The sequence below is a fragment of the Emydura macquarii genome, unplaced genomic scaffold (genome assembly GCF_026122565.2).
Source record: "Emydura macquarii macquarii isolate MOO-44397 ecotype Brisbane River unplaced genomic scaffold, CSIRO-AGI_Emac_v2 contig_1947, whole genome shotgun sequence".
NCBI lineage: Eukaryota > Metazoa > Chordata > Testudines > Chelidae > Emydura > Emydura macquarii.
The window spans coordinates 3283305-3294662 of NW_027132084.1; the positions used below are offsets into that span (position 1 = coordinate 3283305).

Here is an 11358-nt window from a genome sequence, read left to right on the forward strand (position 1 = left end):
ACACCCATCGGTAACAGCTGTTGCTCATGTTGGTAACATACTATATCAGGAAAAGAAGAAGGATGGTCCAGTGGGTAGGGAGTCCCGCAAGTCCAATTCCAGGCTCTGCAATGTGTCTTGTGGGTCCCTAGAAAGGCTCTCTGTACCTCAGTTTCCCCATCTGGAAAATGGGGATAACATCTCACAGTAGTATTGTGAGGATAAATATATTAAAGACTTTGAGGCACTATGATAAGGCCCCTATAAGTATCCAAGACAGAGAGATAGTGTTAATGAACCTTTACAAACCACAGACAGATAATTAATATGAAGTGTGACCTTAAGTGCTTACAGGATAATGGCCATTGTGATTTTAGAAGAAATATGTCTCAAACACACATCAGAATCCAGCAGACTTCTTGATAATGGGAAATTCCTCTCTCAGCTACCAACCAGGATTGTAAGCACCTCAAATGGAGGCTCATGACCTCTGATGTCAACTAATCCATCCCACCCAAATACCAGAACGGGAATCTTCCCGCCAGTCTTTCCCAGTGCTTAGGCAAGTTTAGTTTCAATATCTCAAGCTATGGTGCTGCCATGACCTCTCTAGGGAGAATATTCCCCAGCCTTGCCGATCTCATTTTGAGAGCATATTTTCCCCATTCTGATCGTCAGAGAAATTTGACAGCTAAAGAAATGTAATAAACCAACCAGCCTGATTATATACATATTACGCTTTGAAAAAGGTGAAAGGCTATTTTGTTAAGAGAGGGATAATTCTACTAGCCTCAATATGCAAGCCGGGGATACAGGGAGGGGGGACAGAAGGCACTTATATTTCTCTGTGTATATTCAGAAACGTAACCTAGGCACCAATGTCCACCTTGCATCAGAAAGACAACACTGAAAAGGCTAATAAAGACTTGTCAGACACCTAATCAACCTGTGTGTTCATACAGCCTTTTACCAATGTACCAAGTGAGAGGACGGAGGGTGGGAAGAGTGCCTGGTTATGAACTGCACATCCAAGGTCAGGAGAGAACAGACATGGAGCTGCTTAGTTTTTGTCCAGCTGGGTTATTAACACCAAAAAGGAAGCTTAGAAAAAGTGGAAGCGTGGACAGATGAGTAGAAAGGATTAAAAAAATACTGCTCGAACAGGCAGCAATGAAATCAAGAAGGCCAAAGCACAATTGGAGTTGCAGCTAGCAAGGGACGTGAAGGGGAACAAGAAGGGTTTCTACAGGTATGTTAGTAACAAGAAGTTGGTCAGGGAAAGTGTGGGCCCCTTACAGAATGGGGGAGACAACTTGGTCACAAAGGATGTGGAAAAAGCTGAATTACTGAATGTTTTTTTTGCCTCTGTCTTCATAGACAAGGTCAGCTCCCAGACTACTGCACTGGGCAGCACAGAATGGGGAGAAGGTGAGCAGCCCTCAGAGCTGAAAGAACAGGTTCAGGACTATTTAGAAAGATTGGACATGCATCTGGCTCCATGGACTTGTGTAATGCATCCGAGGGTGCTGAGGGAGTTAGCTAATGTGATTTCAGAGGCATTGGCTACTATCTTTGAAAGCTCATGGCAATTACGGGAGGTCCCTGATGATGGGAAAAAGGCAAATATAGTGCCCATCTTCAAAAAAGGGAAGAAAGAAGATCCAGGGAACTACAGACAGGTCACCCTCACCTCAATCCCTGGAAAAATCATGGAGTGGATCATCAAGGAATCCATTTTAAGGCACTTGGAAGAGAGGAAGGTGATTAGGAACAGTCAACACGGATTCACCAAGGGTAAGTCATGCCTGACCAACCTGATTGCCTTCTGTGAAGAGGTGACTGGCCCTGGGGATGTAGGGAAAGCGGTGGATGTGACATACCTTGACTTTAGCAAAGCTTTTGATACAGTCTCCCACGGTGTTCTTATCAGCAAGTTAAAGAAATATGGGTTGGATGAATGGACTATAAAATGGATAGAAAGCTGGCTAGATCACAGGCCTCAACGGGTAGTGATCAATGGCTCCATGTCTAGCTGGCAGCCGGACACAAGTGGAGTGTCCCAAGGGTTCGGTCCTGGGCCGGTTTTGTTCAACCTCTTGATAAATGATCTGGAGGATGGGGTAGATTGCACCCTCAGCAAGTTTGCAGATGACACTAAGCTGGGGGGAGTGGTAGATACCCTGCAAGGTAGGGATAGGATACAGAGTGACCTAGACGAATTAGAGGACTGGGCCAAAAGAAATCTGATGAGGCTCAACAAGGACAAGTGCAGAGTCCTGCACTTAGGACGGAAGAATCCCATACACAGCTACAGACTGGGGATTGACGGGCTAGGCAGCAGTTCTACCGAAAAGGACCTGGGAGTTACAGTGGACAAGAAGCTGGATATGAGTCAGCAGTGAGCCCTTATTGCCAAGAAGGCTAACAGCATATTGGGCTGCATTAGGAGGAGCATTGCTAGCAGATCATGGGAAGTGATTATTCCCCTCTATTCAGCACTGGTGAGGCCGCATTTGGAGTATTGTGTCCAGTTTTGGGCCCCCCACTACAAAAAGAATGTGGACAAGTTGGAGAGACTCCAGCGGAGGGCAACAAAAATGATGAGGGGGCTGGAGAACAAGACTTATGAGGAGAGGCTGAGGGAATTAGGCTTGTTTAGTCTGTAGAAGAGAAGAATGAGGGGGGATTTGATAGCAGCCTTTAACTACCTGAAAGTGGGTTCCCGGGAGGATGGAGCTAGGCTGTTCTGAATGGTAGTAGACGACAGAACAAGGAGCAAAGGTCTCAAGTTGCAGTGGGGGAAGTCTAGGTTGGATATTAGGAAAAAGCTTTTCACTAGGAGGGTGGTGAAGCACTGGAATGGGTTACCTAGGGAGGTGGTGGAATCTCCATCCTTAGAGGTTTTTAAGCTGTGGATGATTTAGCTGAGGTTAGTCCTGCTTTGAGAAGGGGGTTGGACTAGATGACCTACTGAGGTCCCTTTCAACCCTAATCTTCTATGATTCTAAATGGCTGAAATCTTATACAATTTCATTTGTAGCTGAACTGAAACACAGAACCCTTCTGGTTTTGGAGGAAACTCAGAACCTAACCTGGAAGGTGAGTTTGAACGCTGGAATTCAACGCTGAACAGCATTCACTCCCAAATTCAAAGGGATTCAGATCAGACAACTGGGTTTTGGCTCATGCCTACCAGCATCCAATTGCAAGGTCTGTTGGGGAGGGAGGGTTTTCATCCTCTATATTTGGTACAGCACTGAGTACACTCTCGGGGCTATATAATTAGCAGAATACTCTCTAAAGACAAATCTCTAAATGTTTAAAGGAAAACAAGAAGAAGAAAGGTTTTGTGGTTAAAACAGAGGAGCTCAGGAATCCAAGATTCAGTTCCTGGCGTAATCAGACATGTTCTGTGTGACGTGGCCCAAATCACTCAGGCCCTGATTCAGCAAAGTCTGCAAGCTTGTGCTGAACACCACTCGCTTCAATGAGGCGCAAGCATGTGTCTAAATGCACTGTTGAATCAATCAGAGCCTTAATCTCACGGTCTCCATTCCCCATCTCTAAAACAGGGATAATAAAGCTCACTTATCTCCCAGGATGAAGATGAATCATTAATGTTTACAAAGGACATATAAGTAGACAGATAGAAGTCACTTTTTCTGTTGTGTTTTGAACAATTTATACCATTTATATTTCTTTTGATCTCATAATTCCTGGCCCCATCCTCTCATCTTTCAGTTCCCCCTGACATCTTTCCCCAAAACACAAAGAAAAATACACTCCAGTCTTCAAAAATAACTACATCCCAAGACTCATGGAGCTAATATTTAAGTTTTATATCTATTTAGTTTGAAAAATAGGAAGGTCTTTGCAAGGTCTTGTCTATAAAAAAGAATTAAGAGACTGAAGTTCATTCAGCTGAGATTAGACACTCGCTCACATTAATATTTTCTGAATCAGAAAGCCTTCAAATAAGAGAGTTCTTTAAAATTAAAAGAGAAAATATGAAAGAACATGCAATGGAGTTACAGAATACAGAGGAATATTAGTGGAAAGATTCATGTTCTGGTTCACTCCATTTCTCAGCCCATCATGAAGACAACAGAAAATATGAAAAGGCAGAAAAAAAGTGAAAGAAAGGACAGGTGGAAAAAGTCAGATACAAAAGCAAAAGATACTTGGAAAATTGCAAAAAGCGGCAGCAATTTGTGTGGCCTTGCTCAAGTCACTTAGCTCTTGTGTCACCTGATCCCACCTTCGCAAAAAGGGGATAAGGAGACTTAGTTATTCATGTTTGTTAATACACCAAGAACCAGATGAAACGTGTTACCCTGCAGCAGTATTATTAGACAGCCACATTCAAAAGCACACTTAAAGCTCAAGAGTGATACCTGAACTTAAAAAATGATGACACCCAAGCAAAGGGTTGCTGAGCAGAAAAGCTGGGGTCACTGGAAGATTGATTATGTGTTGCCTTTTTATGTGGGGAATAACATTAAAAGGAAGGGGATTTGATGGATGAAAGAAACTTTTTTCCCCACCCTAGTATTTCCCATCAAGTGCCAGTGCTCCAGTGAATGAAAAACAGACAAGAAAAGAACATAACAGAAGGGTAAAAACACAATGCTCAACCAAGAAACAACATCCTGTCGTATTTTCGCTTTGGAAGGCTTCAAAAATTGAGATTGCTTCTGAAAAGGTAGCACTAACCACAGAGAGAGAAGAAAAATATAAATGCGTGCTGGTGCTGAAACATCACCCATCCCACCAGCGAAGAAACCTCGTCAGAGCATTCAGAGAAACAGCAAACTCCAGAGGTCTGAGCACAGGGCTGGGAGCCAGGAATTGGTCTAGACCTGGCTCTGCACTGACTCACTTGAAGAACACGAGTTGTTCTCTCTCTTTAACTGAACAGTGGAAGCCAACTGATCAACTTCAAGGTTTTTGGGGGTGTTTTGGGACTGCTGAAATTCAACAATAAGTAACGCCCGTCCTTCAGTCAAGGAAGATACCTATACAAGCAAATAGCACAGCTACATTTTTCATTTTAAAACCATGTGAATGCATATGTGCAAACTACGTGTTGCCGTGAGACTCATGGCAAATTGTGACTATGTGCCTTTGTAACATCAAGGTCGGGCAACCCAGCGCTGGAGCTCTGAAGGACACAATGAAACTTAAGCATATTCTTAAGTGTTTTGATGAATTGAGGTCTGCTTCCTCACCCCACCTACTCACTCCAGAACTTGTTTCCCTCGCTTGTGTCACATCTAAACCCAGACTGGAGAACATTTGGGGCATGCAGCTTGTCTTTTATTTGTAAAGCATATTTTGGAGACACTAAAGAATATGGGGTTTCTGCATGATTATATTTAAATAAGAACAAATGACAAGGTGACAGTCAGAACAGTTACCTATAGCAGCTTGATCAGTAGTCTAAAAAGGAGGAGGAGGAATTAATAGGCTACTCCTTTACCTGCTAAAGTCACTTGGAATTTTCCTAAAGTAAGGAAGACCAAATTGGCCCATAGAGACCAGCATCCTACAGCAGAAAAATACCCACTGGGCAAAGTTGCCATATTACTATTCATTTAAGACACATTTTTATACAGTGCATGTCTTATAGCCCTAATTCAAGTAGAGACGACACCACACAGTATGATTATGAGAGGACATTTTATTGTTGAAACTAAAGTAAAACCACAGCAAATAAAAAAGTATTTACCCACCATATGTTACAGCTGAAATGGCATTGTTCAGAGGAGTAAGGGGTGCACGACAGTCGCACGGCTTATGGGTCTAAAGTAAAGCCCCATGATGTCAGTGTCTTTCCCTTGACATCAATTGAGTTTCTATCAGACCGTCTTTGTTTCTAACTGTAGATTTCAGTACAAATGATTACAGTGTTTGTTGCACTAAACACAGTGTGCTCCATAGCACATGCTTCAGTACATGACAGTAAATGGGATACAACAATGGACTACAGTGAATAGTACACTACATCTTTACATGCGGTTGTGTGTTTGAATGCTGGTAAACAATAGCAGAGTTTCTACAAAAATACTATTGCCAGTTACTATGACTTTACCATTCTATTTTAATACAGCTTTGTTACAGTATATTAGTAGTAAATGCTATAGCTTCTGCAAAAACTCAATAGCAGGATTTCCTTGATTAATACACTAACATTTTACTACAACAGTATTATTTCCCATTGGGTAAATGCCAACTGTCTATTTTTCCACAAAATATTTACCATGTTGCACATGTACTGTAGATAGAGAGAGGATTTCAGATTCTAGAGCCATCAATCTGGAACTTATTACCCCAAAAATCTCTCCTAGTCCCATGGATGTCAGTGGTATTTAAAAGTGTGTGTCTAGTTTTCCTTCTGCATGTCCCGACAGACAGACAGACAGACACATCAATTTCCTGTGTTAGCAGGTGTGTTGTGCTTGTGTGGGTTTGTTACATACATAAATGCTCCTTTCCAGAGCTAAGGTATATAAGCCAAATAATGTATTTTTGAAGTTCACACACTGATTACCAAAAATAAGCCCTGAATTATGCAAGAGCAGGTCACTGGGAGCCAGATATTCACAAGTGCATGCACACTTCTGAAATTCAGCAAACTTAAGCCTTGCTTCCTTTCTCACCCAGCATAGTGGGAAGCATTTCTTATGCACATTCAGCCTCTCCACACAGCAAAACTGACATTTTCGCAGGTATCCTCCACCATAAAACCTATAACCAAAACCAGAGACTCCCGTCTCTTAGAACAAGTAGAACATCATCCAGTTGAAGTGATACCATGTGGTTTTCTATTAGATATTATTTTCAAAATACTCACAGACACACGGCCAAGGGTAAGCGTTACCAGCTTCCTGTGTTATTCTGAATTCTCGGCCAACCCAGGAACATACAGTACCTGTGGTGCCCCTTTCATACCTCTGCTTCAGGAGCATGTGGGCTCATTACCGGTTCAGTCCAGGATCTGAAAAATCAGACTGTTCTTCCCACGCCCAGACATCACAACCAAGAACAAAGGAAGCCACAGCTGGAACTCAGCTGATGATGCTATGCACTGGGTAGAAGAGAATCCAGTTAACTCCCTCGGAATTACAGTACACGGGGTGCAATAAAAACTGGCTTTCCTCAGCTTACTAGACAGGAGTTTATAAGCACACAGTGAGCGGATGTGAACAGCCATGAGGAGCAATCCTTAGATCAGAAATTTGATTTAAGAGCCATCTAATACATATACTCTCTGCCCAGAAAATAGTTTCTTATGTGTATTATGGTAGCACCTAGAGTCCCCGGTCAGTGATTAGGTCGTCATTGCACTGCGCACACTCGTGCACACACACAGACACACAAAGAGACAGTGCACGCCACAAACAGCTTGTGGTCCACAAATAAAATGAGACAATGGATAGATACAACAAACAGACAGGGCAGCACAAGGTAACAGGGTGACGCAGTACATGTATAATCAGCGTTCACAGTACACCAGCTGCCTGACCATTGCCAAGTGTTTTGAAAGCCCATTCTCCTGTGGGGACAAGACCAAAGTGGGTACCAACGACAGACTTGCAGAAGAGAGGAGCAGAGGTAAGGAAAGGGAAGGTTCCCAAGGATGATTCAATGGTTTGCTGCCAAACAGAGAGGATGTATCTAGTAGGATCCTCCAGGGATCAGTACTATTCAATATTTTCATTAACGATTTGGGTACTGGAGTGGAGAGAATGCTCATGAAATTTCCAGATGACACCAAGCTGGGAGGGGTTACAAGCACTTTGGGGTATAGGAATAGAACTCAAAACAACCTTGACAAATTAGAGAACCGGCCTGAAACCAACAAGATGAAATTCAATAAAGACAAGTGGAAAGTACTACACTTGGGAAGGAAAAATCCAATGCACAACTACAAAATAGAGAATGACTGGCTGGGTGGTAGTACTGCTGAAAAGGATCTGGGGATTATAGGGGATCACAAATTGAATAGGAGACAACAACATGACACAGTTGAGAAAAGAATTAATACCTTTCTGGGATGTATTAAAAGGAGCGTGGCAGATAAGACACAGATGCAACTATTCTGCTCTACTAGGCACTGTTAAGGCCGCAGCTAAAGGACTGTGTCCAATTCTGGGTGTCACACTTTAAGAAAGATACGGACAAAACAGGAGACAAGAGGAATGACAAAGGGTTTAGAAAAACCTGACCTGTGAGGAAAGCTTAAAAAACCTGAGCATGTATAGTACTGAGAAAAGAAGTCTGACAGGGACTTGATAAGCCTCAAAATGCAATTCTGAGTGGGCGTGTCTTCAGTTGGATTCATAGGGAATCGGTTCTTGGCCCTACGCAGTTTAACATTTTTATCAATGACCTGGAAGAAAACATAAAATCATGACTGATAAAGAATGCAGAGGACACAAAAATTGGAGGAGGGGTAAATAATGAAAGGGACAGGTCACTGATACAGAGTGATCTAGACTGCTTGGTAAGCTGGGTGCAAGCAAACAATGTGTGTTTTAATACAGCTAAATGTAAATGTATACGTCTAGGAACGAAGAATGTCTGCCATGCATACTGGATAAGGGACTTTATCCTGGGAAGCAGTGACTCTGAAAAAGATTTGGTGGTCATACTGGATAATCAGCTGCACGTGAGCTCCCAGTGAGATGCCCTGGCCAAATGGGCTAATGTGATTCTTGGACGCATAACAGGGGAATCTCAAGTAGCAGTAGAGAGATTATATGACCTCTTTTTTTGGCACCAGTGTGATCACTTCTGGAATATCGTGTCCAGTTCTGGTATTGACAATTCAAGAAGGAAGTTGATGAATTGGAGAGGGTTCAGAAAATAATCATGAGAATAATTAAAAGCTTAGAAATCATGGTGACAGACTCCAGGAGCTCAACCTACTTAGTTTATTAAAGAGAAGGCTAAGGGGTGACTTGTTACCTAAGAACAGCCTATATACTGGGGCTGGCACAGCTGCATGGATGCAGAGAGAATTCTCCTATCTATTTAATTACTCCAGGCCCAGCGATTAGTGGTAGCTACGCCATGGGGAGAAGCTCTCCCGCTGATGTAATGCTGGCCACACCAGCACTTAGGTTGGTGTAACTTACATCACTCAGGAGGGGGTGGCTTATTCACATCCTTGAGCCATATATCTTGTACTGACTTAAGCTGTAGTGTGTACATAGCCTGGGTGAGACCAATGTCCATCTAGCCTAGTATCCTGTCTTCTAACAATGGCCAATTCCAGATGCTTCAAAGGGAATGAACAAAACAGGGCAATCATCAAACCACATTCTTCTGTTCCAGCATCTGGGAGTCAGAGGCTTAGGGACACCCCGAGTGTAGGGTTGCCTCCTTGACTATCTTGACTAATACCCATTGATGAACCTATCCTCCGTGAACTTATCTAATTCTTTTTTGAACCCACATATAGTTTTGACCTTCACAACATCCCCTTGCAATGAGTTCCACAGGTTGACTGTGCGTTGTGTGAAGAAGTACTTACAGTCCATAAGCACCTACATGGGAAGCTGATATTTAATAATGGACTCTTCAATCTAGCAGAGAAAGGTATAACATGATCTAGTGGCTGGAAGTTGAAGACCGAGAAATGCAGTCCGGAAATAAGACATACATTTTTAACAGCGAAGGTAATTAACCACTGGAATAATTTACCAATAGGCATGGTAGATGCTCCACCACTGGCAATTTTTAAATCAAACTTGGGTGCTTGAATGTTTTGATATGCTCTAGGTATTATTTTGCAGAAGTTCTGTGGCCCGAGTTGTACACATGGCCAGTCTAGACTACCACAATGGACCCTTCTTGCCTCAGAGTCTATGAACGGTCTTCAAATATGTTAAGGGGCACTATAAAATAAATAAAGTGTTATAAAGTATTGTGAGCAATTGTCCTCCTTCTCCACTGAAGGCAGGACAAGGAATAAGCAACAATCCGCAGCAAGGGAGAGTTAAGTTTGACATTACGGAAAACTTTCTAACTATAAGGATAGTTACTTACAGGAACAGGTCAGATAAGGAGGTACTGAAATCCCCATCAGTGGAGGTTTTTAAGAACAGGTTAGACAAACTCCTGTCAGGGATGGCCTAGTTGTACTTGGTCCTGCCTGAATGCAGGGGGATGGACTAGATGACCTCCCAGGGTCCTTACCAGGCCTCCATTTATGGTTCTATGAAATGACACGGACTAGCCAGAGGCTGATAAGAAGCCTGGAGCCTCCAGGCAGGGTCTAGGAACAGACAGAAACCCTACCACAGTAATTGTGGCTGACACCGAGGGCAGAGCTTCTTAACAGGAATTTGCTTGTGGATCCAAAACATGGACCCCCTCCCCAAACTCCGTCTTCCTACGCTACCTCTGGCTCACATGTTTATATAGTTGTATACAAATACTAAAAAGGGCAACTTATCCATATGTTCTAGGCACCCTGGATAGACCTTAAAATACACCCTAACTGCAGCAGTACATTTTAAGATATCCCATCATCAGGCAACTTACCAACTCAGTGGTATTCCCTCGCTTCTGTGCTCTGCACTTGAAGCTGCAGAACCGACGTTGGAAGAATCATCAGGCTGCTGCGCCTCTGCTCCCCAGCCCCCCCACTCGGACTGAGGCTCTTCCACAGCTGGAGAAGGAAGAATGGGGCCCAGCTATGACTGGATTTTGAATGTTTAATAACGTTCTTGTAGAAGAGTTTTTCTTTTCTGTAATTGCTATAGTATTTGTTTACAGTCTGACAGGGGCAAGTCGTGACACATGAGGGGAAGGGAAGGGAAAAGAAGCAATATCACGCACCTCGTCAGTGTCTGGCGAGGAGTGTAGGAGGCAGACATTCCTGACTCAAGCAAGCAATAAATTGATATCCAGGTGGAGAATTGCAGCACGCATCTTCAGCTGTTTAGCGCCCAGTCTCTCCATCAGCACACAGAATGTTTCCCTCTCTCCTCTGCTCTGCACTTGAAGCTGCAGAACCGACATTCGAAGTATCATCAGGCTGCTTCATCTCCGTTCCCCAGCCCCCACACAGACTGAGATTCCGATACAGCTGGAGAAGGAAGAATGGGTCCCAGATATGACCAGGCAGCGACGCAGCTGCTACAAGTTGCAGGTATGTCTTTACAATCCACTGAATGCGATCAAGTCAATGGAACACAGAGGCAGGGGACGTGCCGTTACTGTCCAGCAGCTAAGAGTTAATTAAATTTCAAATTTCACCCAGTGTGTCTATGCAGAACAGCTACCCTAATCCACTAAGTAGTACCCGCTACCACTTCTCTCACAGCAAGGATGAACTTGATAACGAGCTGCGATGTTTAAAAACTGATT

At 43.2% G+C, this 11358-nt stretch overlaps 1 protein-coding gene across 2 annotated transcripts in view; it reads right to left on the reverse strand.

Annotated features, from left to right (window-relative positions):
- TSNARE1 (t-SNARE domain containing 1) overlaps positions 1-10858 on the reverse strand; it is a 565000-nt gene extending 554142 nt beyond the window's left edge. Inside the window, exon 1 of one of the 2 annotated variants that reach the window (XM_067558341.1) lies at positions 10828-10858. The gene's annotated coding sequence lies outside the window, so the exon portion shown is untranslated. Of the gene's footprint in view, positions 1-10530; positions 10550-10827 lie in introns of those variants that run through there. The other variant, XM_067558345.1, reaches the window with a different exon arrangement.
- Positions 10859-11358: the final 500 nt, after the last annotated feature.